Source organism: Ictidomys tridecemlineatus, chromosome 1 (assembly GCF_052094955.1).
Source record: "Ictidomys tridecemlineatus isolate mIctTri1 chromosome 1, mIctTri1.hap1, whole genome shotgun sequence".
Classification (NCBI taxonomy): domain Eukaryota; kingdom Metazoa; phylum Chordata; class Mammalia; order Rodentia; family Sciuridae; genus Ictidomys; species Ictidomys tridecemlineatus.
This window is the reverse complement of record NC_135477.1, coordinates 169253993-169258080: the sequence shown is the minus strand read 5'-3', so window position 1 is coordinate 169258080 and position 4088 is coordinate 169253993. Positions and strand designations below refer to the sequence as shown.

The following is a 4088-nucleotide window of genomic DNA, read 5'->3' as shown; positions in this document are numbered from 1 at the left end:
CAAAGCCAGCCTCAGCAACTTAGTGAGGCCCTAAGCAAATCAGCGAGACCCTGTCTCTAAGTAAAATATAATAAAGGGCTGGGGATGTGGCTCAGTGGTTAAGTGCCCCTGGATTCAATCCCCAGTACCAAAATCATCATCATCATCATCCCCACCACCACCATCATCACCACCACCACCATAAACACCACAACAACCACATTGTAAAAATAATAATGACATTGTCAAGCAATAACAGATCTATTTAAAATGCATGATTTTATAAAGCATATTATTATTCATTTGCATTTGTCATTTGTCAAAATCCTATGAGACAGGCAGATGGGATTCATGTCCCTAGTTTAGACTCTGTAGCTGAGTTTCAGAGAGGTTGTAGGTTTGCTGCGGTCTCATAGCCACTGAATTGCACAGCGTAGTTTCTCCACATAATGCTCTCTGGTCCATATGGGAATTCAACCTTGGCCTCATTATCAGCAAGATTTCACCAGCTACATACCTGATGCAGCTATAAATATCATTAATTCACTTTTCAAAGACCTTTCCTCTTTTAATAGATTAAGTTCTAGTTAGCCTCCTCTCTACCCCCTCCACTGTGCCTGCCTTCTCTAATCACGCATCTCCCGGAAGGTGTAAATGCCTTTGCCTCGGGCAAGGATGCCTTTTCTACAGCACCATGTGGAGTGCAAGCCTGCTTTCAAAGCCCGAGCCACACTATTCTACTGTCTGCATGGAGATAACTGTTTGCAAAGTCACTCGGGGAGGCAAGGAAGGGTTTTGAGCCGGAATGTGAAGTGATGGGATGAGATGGTGTGTAAGGAAGGTGAACAGCTGAAGTGGAAAGGGGAGAACCTAAAATTAGAAAGAAAAGAAGAATAGTCACAGCAATGGTCACTATCAGCTCTTCTTGCTCTACAAGGCCTTATCTGTCCAACCTGCCTAAAGCTGCCATCCCAACACACTATCAAATAGGCAACTTGGATTGCATTTGTTTTTAACCTTTCCTCTTCCCGTGTTGAATGTAAGGTCCAAGAAAACAAAAACCATCTTTGTCTTGTTCATTGTTCTGTCTGCAGATATTAGAACTATGCTGGTCCCATAATTAATACTCAACGAATATGAGTTGAATGAATTAATGAATGAGCATTTTACTCTGTACCAGAGACTGAGCCAGGTATTTAACTAACTGCTGAATCTTCACACTATCCCAGCAAATTTTTACCTTCTGCATTTTACAGGTTCCCACCATCTGAATGTGAGGGGATAAGTTTGTAAACTGCATATTATAAAGTCATGGCTAATTTCCTTATTCTCAAACTTGAAACCCTTTTTTTCAATGAAAACTTCCCACATTCCTTCCAGCCTTGCTTCAAGACTGGAGACTAATGATCCTGGGCTTCTAGAAAAATCTCTCTTTGATTGCATTCAATCAACAAAAGCTTGTTGAACACACCAATCCTAGCCACTGTCCTAGGAGCTGGGAGTGTAAAAGGCTGACAGCCTAAGAAGGAATCGGAAGGGTCCCACTGAGGTGGTGCTGGTGTTCTCCCCACCATCTCGTCACAGCCTCCTCCCCTGGCTCATCCACATGGTTCTTCAAATGCCCTAATGTGAGTGTTCCTGGGGTCCAGCTGTGTTCATTTCCAGCTCAAGATTTTACCTATCCTTCCCTGATGGGAAGGCTCCTATATCCTGAACACTTGCTTAATCTATATTTCTAGGCTGACTTTTCTCCTGAACTGCAAACCTTCGTCTTGCCACCAAGACCACTTATCACCACTTTATTTCAACTCAACAACACTAAACAGGATCAAGCATGCACCCCTCCTTCCCAGGCCAGCCTGAATTCCTGGCATCTACTCTTTCAGGGTATTACAAAAATAAATCCAAAGACGTACCACAATTTTTAGTTCAATGAAGTTTATAATCAGTTTCTGCTCCGTATCAGGCTTCTATCCCTGTCCTCACCTCTCAATTGTCTTAAATTTATTGGATTTGTGGATCTGATTTAAGGCAAATTTGCATATGCCAACGTCTCCTCTGTTTTCTTCTAGAAGGTTTACAGTTTGGGAGCTTACATTTCTTGTAGAAGAAAACAGAGGAGACTGTGGTATATGCAAATATGTCTTAAGTCAGAACCATAAATTTGATAAATTAGACTTGATTATACTTTTGCTCAAAAAAAAAAAAAAGCACTCTTAAGAAATGAAAAGCACTGATTGAGACGGCGTCCTGGGAGCCTGTTTGCCTTTGACCTACAACATCAACGCTTCTGGATTTCTTCAACTTCTACACTGCTGTCCAGCCCTAAGAAAATTCCAGTCTCCCTGCCCCCACAAAAATAAGATGATTCTTAAATTCAAAATAAGATCAGCTTATGTTGAATGAGAAAGGACAGGGGTATGGGTAGAGAAAATCCTGGTCTCATGGACCAAACTGCTGCCCACACTTAAAAAGGACAGAGGCTGGGGGGGTTAGAAAGGGACTCGGTTTCCTCTAGAGGGCATTTTTACTGGGTACCCCGATGTGACACCTAGCTCCTAGCCTATTCTCTTCATATTCTTAATTTCTAATAGCCAATGTTTTTTTACTTTAGTGTTTCAATTTGGGAAATTTCCAATTCTACGGACAAAGGGAACTCCAGGTTTTCTACAAACTTCAGATGTTCTCTGGGCTCCCATGGGTCTGCAATCCCTGTTACCACTAGGTTCTCAAAGGGGACTGGGAATGTGGGAACCTGCAGGAGCTTAGCCATTGCCAAGATCTGCATCTGAAAATGGCTCAGTGTTTGAGGAGTTCTCTGCAGAGAAAGAAGTGCTGTTAAACATAGAGGTAAACACGCAAGTCAAATTCATCTCCCTCTAGTTGAAGTTTTTTAATGCTGATGGAATTGAACCTTAAGAGTTGTTAAGCTAGAAGTTAGCCTCTGAGCCACTCCCCAGACCCTTCAGTCTACTTTTTTTTTTTGGAGGGGGGGCAGTGCATTTACTAGATATTGAACCCAGGGGTGCTCTGCCACTGAACCACATCCCCCAGTCCTTTTTATTTGGGGACAGTTTCTCACTGAGTTGCTGAGACTGGCCTTGGAATCCTGCCTTGGCCTCCGAAGTTCACGTGATTACAGGGGTGTTATCAATCCAGTAATCTCTCTCTAGACAAACTCTTGTGTGTGGTGCTAGGGATGAAGCCTCGGGCCTCATGTATGGTCTCAGCCACCAAGCCACCGCCCCCCCCAATCTGAACGTTAATTGCCAGATCAAACCCAGGAGCACTTTATTACTCCATTATGTCCAACTATTTATTTATTGGTGGCAAGTCCTAGGGATTGAATCCAGTGCCTCCCATAGGCTAGGCAAACTATCTGAGCTACGCCCCAACCCTTTTTATTTTGAGATGGGATCCTGCCAGTTTGCCCAGGCTTTCTGCATTGCTATCCTCCAGCCTCAGCCAAGTTGGCATTATAGGCATGCACCACCACCTGGTTGAACATTATCATTAATAAATGGTTATATTGAAAAAATGAAAATGAAGAGCTGGAGCTATAGCTCAGCTGGTAGAGTACCTGCCTCACATGCATGAGGTCCTGGGTTCAATCCCCAGCACCACCAAATAAAAAAGAAAAAGAAAGAAAGAAATGAAAATGAAACAGCAAGCACCAGACTGGGAAAAAATATCAACAAAATAGATATATGACAAAGAGTCACAGAATATAAAAAGGACACAGGCTTTATAATAAGAAAATAACTCAAATATGAAATAAACAAAATATCTGAACAGACATTTCACCAAAAGACATAAAGATGGTAAATAATCACACAAAAAGATGTTCAGCATCAGTCACTAAGGAATTGCAAATTAAAACACAAGGAGATATCATTACATAATGGCTAGAATGACTAAATACAAAAGGCTGACCATGCAAACTGTTTGTGAAAGTATATAGCAACTAAAATTTTTATATACTGCTGATAGAAATAAACAATGGTAGAACTGCTTTGCAAACAGTTTTTTAAAAAGTCAAATATATGCCTGTCACATGATTCAGGCATTCTTCTACTAGGTATATATATCCAAGAAAAAAGAAAGCATAT

At 41.5% G+C, this 4088-nt stretch overlaps 1 non-coding gene across 1 annotated transcript; it reads left to right on the top strand.

The window, feature by feature from the left end:
• Positions 1-3532: 3532 nt before the first annotated feature.
• On the top strand, positions 3533-3605 carry Trnav-cac (transfer RNA valine (anticodon CAC)). The gene has a single exon. It is a non-coding gene; the product is annotated as a tRNA-Val (tRNA).
• The last annotated feature ends 483 nt before the right edge of the window (positions 3606-4088 follow it).